Source organism: Phyllostomus discolor, chromosome 1, assembly GCF_004126475.2.
Source record: "Phyllostomus discolor isolate MPI-MPIP mPhyDis1 chromosome 1, mPhyDis1.pri.v3, whole genome shotgun sequence".
Lineage (NCBI taxonomy): Eukaryota > Metazoa > Chordata > Mammalia > Chiroptera > Phyllostomidae > Phyllostomus > Phyllostomus discolor.
In genome coordinates, this window is record NC_040903.2 from 60310880 (window position 1) to 60323259 (window position 12380).

Here is a 12380-nt window from a genome sequence, read left to right on the forward strand (position 1 = left end):
ATAGTGGATAATGCTACTTTTTATATTTGGAATAATATTACACCATTTTTTTTAAAGATTTTATTTACTTATTTTTTAGAGAGGGAAGGGAGGGAGACAGAGAGAGAGAGAGAGAGAGAGAGAGAGGGAGAGAGAGAGAGAGAGAAACATCAATGTGCAGTTGCTGGGGGTTATGGCCTGCAACCCAGGCATGTGCCCTGGCTGGGAATCGAACCTGGGACACTTTGGTTCCCAGCCAGCGCTCAATCCACTGAGCTACGCCAGCCAGGGCATATTACACCATTTTTAATGAAAATAATTGTTACTCATTTTTAAGACAATCTGAATAATTATTTTGGAAACATAAGAATTTAAATGACAATTTTAATGATTCGACTTTATCCTTAGTTTCAAATGGAATATCAGTCTTTTGAATAACATATTCAATTAGGATAACAAGATTTAGTGACAAGAAATATAAAAATATTTTGGGGGTATTTGTCCAGATATGTATTCTATTCTTTTTAATAGGGAGATTTTTATAACTTTGCTTTAAAAGTTTATTTTTATTTTAATAACTGTGAGAATCACTATAAATCATATAAATATGTTAGAATGCTTTCTTAAATATACTGAAGTTCATGGGATTTAAACTTTTATGGTTATTACTTTTTTACTTTGCTATGTTTATGAAGAGTCCTTTAATTAGATAAGTACCTGGTACATATTAGTCAAGAATGTTAATTGAATGAAGACAGTAGAGAATAGAGACAGAACAAGTGGAGCTTACAGCTTTATCCCACTGACTGCTACTTCTATGATCTTGGACTTCTTTTCTCTGTCTATTTTCCTCAAATGTACAGTGGACATAATAATGACAACTCATTTTACATGGCTCTTGAAAAAGCTCTCAGAGCCAAATTGTGCATGTGCTCCATACATACATTATGACCAAATAACATAATTCTGTAATTATAGTTTTGCTTTTACTGTCATAGGTTTTTTTTATTCAAATATATAGCTGTTGTGCACATGATATAAGCATTTGAGGATCTCAAGCACATAAACCCCTACTCATAAAATGAAATAAAAACTTTGAACTGCCTAGTACATCTTTACTTTCAGGGACTCTAAAGTGATTCTGACTGAGCTCTTTTATTTTTTATTTTTTAATTATATTTTATTGATTATGCTATTAGAGATATACCAATTTTCTCCCCTTTGTCACTCCCACCCAGCATCCCCCCCACTCAGGCAATCCCCACACCTTTGTTCATATCCATGGGTCATGCATAAGTTCTTTGGGTACTCCATTTCCTATACTGTATTTTACATCATCATGGCAATTCTGTAACTACCTATTTGTACTTCTTAATCCCCTCACCTCTTCATCCATTCCCCCATACTCCCCTTACATCTGGCAACCATCAAGATGCTCTCTGCATCTATGATTCTGTCTCTGTTCTTGTTTGCTTAGTTTGTTTTTTAGATTCAATTGTTGATAGATATGTATTTGTTGCCATTTAATTATTCATAGTTTTGATCTTTTTCTTAAATAAGTCCCTTTAACATTTCATATAATAATGGTTTGGTGATGATGAACTCCTTTAGTTCTTCTTGTCTGGGAAATTCTTTATCTGCCCTTCGATTCTAAATGATAACTTTGCTGGGCAGAGCAATTTTGGCTGTAGGTTCCTGCTTTTCATGATTTTGAATATTTTTTGCCAATTCCTTCTATCCTGCAGTTTCTTTTGAGAAATCGACTGACAGCCTTATGGGAAGTCCTCTGTAGGTAACTGTTTTTCTCTTGCTGCTTTTAAGATTCTCTCTTTATATTTAACTTCTGGCATTTTAAATTATGTCTTAGAGAGGGCATCTTTGTATCCATCTTGTTTGGGGCTCCCTGTGCTTCCTGGACTTGCATGTCTATTTCTTTCACCAAATCAGGGAAATTTTCTTTCATTTTTTTTCCAAAAGATTTCCAATTTCTTGCTCTTTCTCTCCTCCTCCTGGCACCCCCTATGATGTGAATGTTGGTTAGCTTGAAGTTGTGCCAGAAGCTTCTTATGCTATCCTCATTTGGGGGATCTTTTTTTTCATTGTTGTAGCTCTGCTTGCTTGTTTTTTGTTTCCTTATGTTCCATATCATTGATTTGATTCCTGGCTTCATCCAATCTACTGTTGATTCCCTGTACATTGTTCATTTACATTAGTATATCCTTCATTTCTGAGTCTTTTTTATGCTATAGAAGTACTCACTGAGTTGCTTGAGCATTGATATTAACCAGTGTCTTGAAATCTGTATCTGATAGAGTGCTCATCTTCATTTTTAGTTCTGTTTCTGGAATTTTAATCTGTTCTTTTATCTGGGCTGTGTTTCTTTGTCTCCTCATTTTGGCAGCCTCCCAGTGTTTGTTTCTGTGTATTAGGTAGAGCTGCTATGACTCCCTGTCTTGGGAGCATGGCCTGTAGGCTCCAGTGGCACTGCCTTCCCTACCACACAAGCTGCATACTCCATGTGCACCCTCCATGTGAGCTGAGTACACCCTCCTCTTGTAGTTGAGCCTTGTTTGCTGTTAGCAGGACTATAGGAGGGATTTACCCAGGCTAGTCAGTTGCAAGGACTGGCTGTGACCACTGACAACCAATGTCCGCTCTTCATGAGGGATCAGCTGTGATGGGGCAGGATGGTGGTGCTCTGATGTGGTCTGTAACTGTCTACTGGGTGTGCAGGCTCTGGGGATTCCTGGGTGGTATAGATCAGGTTCAGCCACCACCTGTGTTCCACCTGGGGGCACCCAGAATTAGCTTCAAAGCAATCTTCAGATGGCCGCTACTTGTGCTGGGCTTGGACATTCCCAGGCAGAGCTAAACTGTGATCCAAAGCTGGCTGGTGCTAGTGCCAGACCTGGAGCTACTTAGAGAGAGGTACAGAGCTGGGGTCAGCCTGTAAGTTGGGTGGGTCAGAGCCTCAGGTAATCAATCTCCAGGGCAGGGCACACAGTGTAAGCCAGGTTGATGGAATCTCAGATGTGGCTCCTGTCTGCTGGTTCTGTGGCTCTGTGGGAGGGGTCTCAAAAAAGGCACAATGGTCTCAGCCTTCTTTTCTGTTTGGGAAGAGCTGTGCCCCAGCTCTGGCCCTGATGCCAGACACTTTAGTTCCTCCCTGTATGCCATTGGTGCCTTTCAAGCTGCTACCCCAAGCTGCTGGAGTTCAGAGGGAGTGCATCTGAGTAAGTTAGGCATGGGACATTTAAGAGGAACTTACAGGAGTCCGGTGGGGTTTTTTTTTTTTTCACCTACTCCAATCGCACTAGATTTTACACCCAGAAGTTGTGGGGGCTTCTCTTCCTGGCACTGGTGCCCTGGGATTGGGGGCTTGGTGTGGGGCTGGGAACTCTCACTCCCAAGGTATCTTTCCCAAATTGTCATCCACCACATGTGGGTATGAGACCCACCTGTTCTGGGTCTCCATGTCTCCTACCAGTCTGGATTGATGTGCTTTTTTTAATTCCATAGTTGCCAGATTGCCATTCGACTTGTGTTTCCATTAGTATATCCTTCATTTCTGTCTGCCTCTTTTTTATGCTGTTGAAGAGTGCTCATTTCCATTTTGTAGCTCTGCTTGGTGGGTTTTTGTTTCCTTATGTTCTTTTATGACCATTCTGAGTGATTTGTACAGTAGTTTAGTTGTAATTTTAATGTGTTTGTGCAAGGAGGTGAACCATGTTTACCTACCCCTCCATCTTGACCAGAAGTCCTATAGCTTTTGTTTTAAAGTCTATTTTGTCTGACAAAATTATTGCTACTTCAGCTTTTTAAAATTTTTACTTACATGAAATATCTTATTCCATCCATTTACTTTGCTCTGTGTGTGCTTTTCTTCCTGAGGTGGGTTTCTTGTAGACAGCATATACATGGGTTTTGTTTTCTTATCCATTCAGCTACATTATATCTTTTGATTAGAGTGTTTGAGCAATTTACAGCTAAAGTGATTGTTGGTAGGTATGTATTTATTACCATTTTATTCTTTATAATTATGTTCCTCTGCTTTTGTTATTTTTGTTGTTGTTGTTGTTCTTCTTCTTCTAGAAGATCTTTTAACATTCCTTATAATGCTGGTTTGGTGATAATAAGCTCTTTTAGTTTTTCTTGTCTGGTAAGCTCTTTATTTCTTCTTCAATTTTAAATGACAGCCTTGCTTAGTAAATTAGTCTCGGTTGTAGGTCCTTGTTTTTTATCACTTTAAATATTTCATGAGATTCCCTTATGGCCTGAAATGTTTTTGTTGAGAAATTAGCTGACAGACTTATGGGTACCCTTATAGGTAACTTTCTTTCTCTTGCTGCGCTTAAGATTCTGTCTTTCTATTATGATGTGTCTTGGTGTGGACCTCTTTGGGTTCATCTTATTTGGGACTCTCTGGTCTTTCTGAATTTGTGTATCTTCTTCCTTCACTGGATAGGGACATTTTCAGTCATTATTATTTTCAAATATGTTCTCAATTTCTTGCTTTCTCTCTTCTCTCTGGTACCCTATGATGTAAATGTTGCTATGCTTCATGTTGTCCCAAGGTCCTTTAGACTATCCTTATTTTTTAAAATTTTGTTACTGTTCAGATTGGGTGTTTTCTGTTACCTTGTCTTCCAAATCGCTGATTCAATCCTCTGCTTCATTCAGCCTTCTGTTTATTCTTTCTAGTGTCATGAACATCCCTATAACCATTTTTTAAACTCTATAACTGGTAAATTGTTTGCCTGCATTTCAGTTAGCTGTTTTTCTTGAGATTTCTCCTATTTCACTTGTCTCCCGATTTTGGCTACCTATTTGTGTTTGTTTCTGTGCATTAGGTTGATCTGCTATGCATCCCAGTCTTGGTAGATTGGCCTTATGCAGTAGGTGTCCTGTGAGACCCAGGGTGTAGTCTCTTTGATCACCTGAGCTGCGTGCTCCAAGAATGTCCCTTATGTGGGATATGTGAGCCCTCCCGATGTAATTAAGTCTTAATTGTTACTGGCTTGTTCATGTGTGTTGTCAACCCTCATGCTGACTGACAGCATATGAATCACTGTCAGGTACTGACCACACAAAGCAAAATTGTATAATGCTTTGATGTTGTCTGAATCTGGCCACTGGTGTATCTGTTCTGGGGCCTCTTGGGAGGGACTCTGACACAGGTCAATGACAGATGTTGCCTGTGAATGGCCTTGGGCAACCTGTTTGGAGCTACTAAGCAATCTGCAGCATGTAGCTTCCTTGGCTGGGTTTGGGTGTGTGGGGGAAGGACCAAGCTGAGCACCAATGCCAGCCTCTACCAGCACCAAGCCTGAGAGAGGTCATCAAAAGGCCCAAGGCATACCAAGATCCACCTCCACCTACCTCTGCCTGATAGGCTGAGTCAATGAAAGAACTTCTGGTGGTAATGGAGTGGCATGAAGTAGGTTCTCATGAAGAGTTGCCAGGTAGGGGTGAGAGGTGTTCTCCAGATTGATTCAGGTTCACACTTAGTGCTAGTTCTGGATCTGAGGCCAGTCAGCAAAAGTCCCAGAGTATACCAAGTCTACCTGCCCCCTGCCAGGTCCCTGCAGAAATTTGTGGTGAGGCAGGATTTCAGGGAGTTGTCAGGGTGAGCCCAGCAGAGTTTATCTGGCCCAGACAGACCGAGATTTGGCTGTATGAAGGGAAGGCTCTGTACCGGTCAAGAATGTGAAGGTAAAATGGACCCCAGCCTAGAGCCATATAACTTAGTCTGTCCCAGATTCTTCCAGGAGCTGTAGCTCCACTGGTTGGGCTGCCAGAAGTCAGAAGAGTGGGGATAGTGGATCTCCCATGAGGTTGTGGTGCCAATTAGGCTTAGGGAAAGGTAGGAAAGTAGTCCTCACTCCAGAGCCACGTAACTCATTCTGTCTAGGGGACCTGTACTTAGCAGGGTGGGGCCTCTGATAGCCTGGATGATGGGGTGAGGGGTTTTCCTCTGAGGGGAACATGCAGTCAGTTTCATGGAAAAGAGGAGTGAATGGCTCCCATTCCAAAGCCACCCAACTCAGTCACTGATACCCCCTGATTCTGCTTGGATCTCTACTCCCCAGCCCAAGTAGCTGACTCCTCAGCAAGGAGTGAGGTAACAGGATGTCCAGAGGATAGGGCAACAGGATGTCCAGAGGGTGGAGCTATTGTATTCCCTCAAGCTGATGCCATAAGGAGGGGATTGCTCCACCCGAGAAAGATGGCATCTGTCGTGTGGGAGTGGAACTCAGCACAGGGATCTTGGTGGCTATCTCTTCAGCTCTCTCCCCAGATTCACAAACCCTAGTTCCTCATCACACAACTCTCATTCCATTCACCCTCCCTCTGCCAGAGCTCAGGATAAGTGGCTACAAAACAAGATTTTGTGTGTTGGCCCTTTAAGAGGATACCTATGTCTCTAGTAAACTCTCTCTCCCTGGCAGACAGAATACCAACTGATTTTTCACACCAGGCATGATGTGGGCACCTCTTCCCATCTCTGGTACTGTGGGCTAGGGAGCCTGGCATGGGGTGAGACCCCCATGCTCCTCAGGGAGAACCTTTGCAGCTGAACTATCCCTCCAGAATCTCAGCTGCTGCAAGGTCAGCTCTTTTTGCATCTCCATGTTTTATACCAATCTCAGTGTGGCTGCTTCTATAAATCCTCAGTTATAAGACTTCTATTCAGCTAGTCTTCAGTTGGTTATTCTGGTTGATTGTTCTATATTTTAGTTGTAATTCCAATGTGGTCCTGGGAGGAGGGAGTATACCTTCTATCTACTCTACTGCCATCTTTGATAATTCTGGATTTTCTATGACACATCGATATATGTGTCTATCTTTTTGCCAATACCACACAATCTTGATTACTATAGCTTTATGTAAGCCTTAAAAGAAGATACTGTGAGTCTTTTAACTTTTTTCTTTTTCAACATTGAGTTTTCCAATTCAAGAGCATGACATATCTCTACTTTTATTTGTGTCTTCTTTGATTTCTCTCATCAATGTTTTATAGTTAAGCATGCAGATTTTATGCATATTTTGTTATATTTATGAGATCTGTTCAGAAAGTACCCAGCCATGTAATATGCAATATAGAGACATTTATTGAAGAAGATATGAGAAACATTATACATAGGACAATAATGCTTCAGTCATCTTCAAAGTATGCATGTTGGAACCTCACATAGTTCTCCTAGTTGCCATCAGCTAATCCATCATATTTTCCTAAATCTCATCGACAGTCTGAAGTCTCTTTGCTTTCAAAGGTGATCTTAGTTTAGGGAAAAATTGGAAGTCACAGGGCACCAAATCTGGGCTGTAAGGGGGACCGAATCACCTGGATGATTTGATGTTTCACCAAAAAACTTGGCACAAGATGTGATACATGAGCAGGTACATTGTCATGATGAAGCTGCCAATCACCTGTTACCTATAGCTGTGTCCTTCTGCATCATCTGATAGTTTGTTGAATAGTTAGGCAATGTTCAAGCTTAACTCAAAATTTGATGCAGATTCATTGCTCTACTCACTCAGTCATTTTGAATGCGGTGGCCACACAGTACACATACTCACTCAATAGCATCTACAACCTGCACTGACTAGTAGAGTGAAATTGTCATTGTTCACATATGCACATTCCTGTCCACTCTCTTTGGCTGCCAGGTTACATCAATGTTGTGCAAATCATTCTTGTTATATTAACAATGGCTGGACTTCTTCCAGACAGACCTTGTATACCTAAATATTTTATGCTTTAGGTGCTCTTTAAAATTTTCATTTTCAAATTATTCATTGCAAGAATATAAAAATATAATTGATTTTGTGTGTTGACCTTATATTCTATGACCTTGCTAAACCCACTTATTAATTTTAGTACCTTTTTATAGACTTTATTTGGGATTTTCCTCTGTAGACAATCATGTTTTCTGTAAATATAGATAGCTCTATTTCTTCTCACCCAATATGTGGATTTTTAATTTGTTTTCATACCTTATTGTACTGCCTAAGATTTCTAGTATGATACTGAATAGGAGTGGTGAAAGTAGACATCCTTACCTTATTTCATATCTTTTCTTAGGTTGAGAAACATAATACTGTCCCTTATATTCCTACTTTGTTGAGAGTTTTTTTAAACAATGTGAATAGATGATGAATTTTTTTTCAAAGGCAATTTCTGTACTATGGAGATAATCATACAACTCTTTAGTCTGTTGAATTACACTGGCTGATTTTTAAATTTTGAAACTAACTTGTACTCATGAGGTAAAGCCCAGTTGGTCTTGATGTATTATTTTTTAAATACATTGCTGTATATAATTTGCTAATATTTTGTTGAGGATTTTGTATATATGTTCATGAAGCATATTGGTCTGTAGCTTTCTTCTAATGTCTTTGTCTCCTTTTTGGTGTCAGGGTAATGCTGACCTCCTTCCTCTTTTACTTTCTAGAACAGTTTGTACAGAATTAACATTATTTTTAAAATAAGTGTTTTTTTGGAATTAAGGGAATCCACCTGGGCCTGTAGTTTTCTTTGTTTTAATGTTTTTAGCTATGATTTATTTTAAAATGGATATAGTACTATTCAAGTTACCTATTATTTCTGAGAGCTGTCACTTTTCATTTTCTTAACATTGTCTCTCAAAGAGCAAATGATTTGACAGTAGCTATAGTACTTAATACAATAGACAATTGCAAGCAGTTGTAAGTTCTTGAGAAGCACAGAATAGTGAAACATTAATGGTTTAGGGAGATGAGTGTAATTCAGAATTTATCAAAGAAGGAGACTGGAGTTAAGAAGATGATCTAGCCAATGATAGGGCAGTGGTGGTAACAGTGAAAACGAAGAAGAAAGTGAGCACTTGGAAATTACTTTAAATAAAGAATTAACAGAATTTAGTAATGTCCAGAAGTAGGTGAAATGGAGAAGTATACTCAAGAATTAAAGTCTATCTGAGGAAATGAGAAGAATGTCAATAATACAGATGCAGATATCTTGATGAAAAAGCTAGTCATTTTAGAGGTCAAGGTCATGCTTCATCTTGGGATATGTTGAGTGCAGAGTTGCTATGGGACTTGTCAGCAAAATAGCATTGAAAGATATGACAATAGGAGAGATTCTTGAATTAGTGAGGTCAGGGTGCCTCTGAAGGATTGGGGAATCAGAGAGGGTTACTACATAAAACACAGGATGCTCAGTTATATTAGAATTTCTAATGAATAATGAATGATTTTTTATAAGCTTGTCCCAAATATTGCGTTGGATATACTTATCTTAAAATTTTTTCATTGATTATCTTAAATTCAAATTTAACAGGGCATTTTATATTTCTGTTGCTGAATCTGGCATAGATGTTGGTCACAAGGGCCTTAAAGGAAGAGGGCATCAAAAGAGGATCACAACATTTTTGGAGGAATCTAAAAATCCCATGCAGTTAGGTTGAGGACAAGACTGATGATGACTTAAAGAAAACTCATATTATCCAAACCATATGCCAATTTTAGGGGCCATAAATGCAAATGTTAGCTGCAAATGAGTTTTGCTCTCAATAATACTAAAAATAATTTTAACCAAAGAAAATGATACACTAAACATAATATTAGTATATATTCAAAAAATTAAATGTAATTTCTTTAAAAATAGAAAGTCATACATGTGTAAAAGTCCTTTTAGTCTGGGGCCTGATTCACTATAGTAGCTCCCTGCTGCTGGAGGAAAAAAGAGCCCAGGGTCCTTTCAGGACTCTTCGTCTTTGGGGCATGATACAAATCAAGTGAGGGAAGGAGAAAAATCCCTTGGATCCATGCAGGATTAATTAATCCAAAAAAGAGGTAATAGAAAAATATTCAACATACAAGAGTCTTATGAAGAAAATGAAGGAAAACCACAGAACAAGCCAAAGGCTGGTGAAGGCCAGCCTTCAGAAGATGTCCCACAGGAGGCAGAAGGAAATCCTCAATTTTCTGAAGGAGGTGTAAGCCAGGAAGCAGAAGGAAACCTTAGTAACAGGATGACCCATCCTGTCCAAGGATTTAAAGAGGACAGTCCTGTTAGGTGTTTGGATGCTGAAGAAATGCTAAGAGCAGTAGATGAATTAGAAAGGCTTAGGGACAAAATAAGAAGAATAAGAAACAAGTTTGTGATGATGCATTGAAAGCAAAGTCGTTCACATGGACATCCTTATCCTGGGTGCTTTAGACCTTGAATTCTATTTTTTTAATCTAATGTACAATCTGGCTACTGCTTTTTCTCTGTTAGCATTTTCTGATGTATCTTTTACCTTTGTTTTACTTTTAATCATCTGATGGAATTTTGTTTTATTTCGTTTCCTTGTTACCAGCATCTGACAGGATTTTGTATTTTGACCCATTCTCCAGTTCTGTTTTTCAATTGGGAATTTTCACACAAATACATGAAAATATATATCTGTAAGAGTAAATGGAGGCAATCTGGCTTCCTCACCCAGGTATCTGGGTAACTAAGAGAAGCAGTTTTTGTTTCAGCTCAGAAAGTTGAAACACCCAGCCCACAGTCCCCATGGCTCCATGAGCAATAGGCTTTTCTAGGATCTTCCCCAACCTTCTGTAGGGCTCTCTCCCTGGTGTCAGATGTACCACTGACATCAGGCCACTCCGTTGGGGGTGGCCCATGAGGCCAGGGGGTTCACCACTGGGTGCCACGGCCCCCTCAAATCAGACCACCCATTGAGGTTCCCCTTGGGAGATTCCAGGGGCTTCTCCATTTTCGTACCATGTGAATCCTGATGCTTACACCAATTGTGTTGCAGCCTATCAAGGCCTGGCAGGTCCACTCTAGGTTCAGGGAGATGGAAGGAAATGCACAGAGCTGTGGGGATGCTTTCCATGCCTTTATTCACAGGTGGGCAAGCCACGCACACTGCAAGCTGCACATCCCTTTAGTGAGAAGCCCCTAGCTGCTGAAGTACTAGAGACAAACAAAGTCAGCAAAAAGCCAAAAAATTATTTAACATAGCATGATTCTGCACATACAAGCTCACTTCATGCTATGGGAACCGTTTATTGGACCCAGTCTCAAAGCTGTGAGAACACTGCTCAAGGTTAGGGGAAAACTGCTTCCCTTAGTTACCTAGACACCTGGGTGAGGAAGCCAGATTGCCTCCATTTAACCCACAGCACAGACGGCAAAAACAAGGCCCTCAGGCCAAATCCAGACCTCCACCTTGTTTTAGAACTTGTGTCTACCCTGCAGCAGCACCAAGCTCCTTGCCCTTAGTTAAGGAGTAATTATATTTATACAGTACTAAAATTACATTTGGGCCTTTGAAGGCAACCACAGGCTGATGTGGCCCCTGGTGAAATGAGTTTGACACCTCTGCCCTACAGTATCCCATAGTGTAAAGTAAAATATAACAAGTTACAAAACAACATAATTAGTATCAACTCACATTATGTAGGATAAAAACCCCAAATTGTGTGTGTGCACATGTGTGTATACATACAGGCATTGAAAACTTAACTGTGTTTATTTCTGTGTGATGTGAGTTTTCTTTTTGCTTATATGTACTTTTAATGAACATATGTCACAGACAGAATTAAAATTTTCTTAATACCTAAGACAATCAAGTAACTTGCTACAAGCTTAGAAGGGCAAGGGGGAGCACCTAAACTCTTGATGAAATAACTACTAACATGTAAACCCTTTAAATCACCTCTGGATCTCTTAGCCAGAGGAATAAAACTGGCAATTATTACAGGCAAATAAAACAGCAAATCATAATGCTAATCTTATCAAAAGAGGATAATGTGAAAAATAGAGAGAAGTACCATAAAAGTGGCATTCTAGGCTTTTAAGTAATTTGTTTTATGGGATAAATAATACTATAGACTACATGCCAGATAAGAAGAGGTATGCCTTAAGATATGTATCTTCATGACAATGCTTCCAGTAGGTATTATTATTCCCTTTTCACTAATGAGGAAACTGAAGCTAGGAGAGTTTTAGTCTCTTACCTGAGGTAACAAAGTGTGGTAGATTTACACTGTCAGTTTAGCTAAATTGGAATTATGTTTCCTAAGATCCCCTGATTTGTATGATTCTCATTTAAAGTTGTTGCAAGACAAATCTGCAAACTTTGGAATGTGTAAGTGAGGCAGCAGCCACGATACCCAAAGCACACTATTGCTGATCTGGCTCACCTTGTTGGCTTTGGGCAGCAAGCAGTTCCTTCAGGTTCTTCCAATCTTCTCTTTCAGGCACTCTCAATCCTTGGCCAGATTAGATGCAGTGAGAGACAATAAAAGCCAACACACTGTGTTAGTATTTCATGTCCAGCTTTTCTTACCAGCGGCCTTCCTTTCTGGTCTGGAGTGATATCAGGACCACCAGCTGAGGAATCAGCCTTCTGTAGAGCCCT

The 12380-nt window shown here is 39.7% G+C and overlaps 1 pseudogene; it reads left to right on the plus strand.

Annotated features, from left to right (window-relative positions):
* The first annotated feature begins 5401 nt into the window (after window positions 1-5401).
* Window positions 5402-10365, plus strand: LOC114491915 (annotated as a pseudogene).
* The last annotated feature ends 2015 nt before the right edge of the window (window positions 10366-12380 follow it).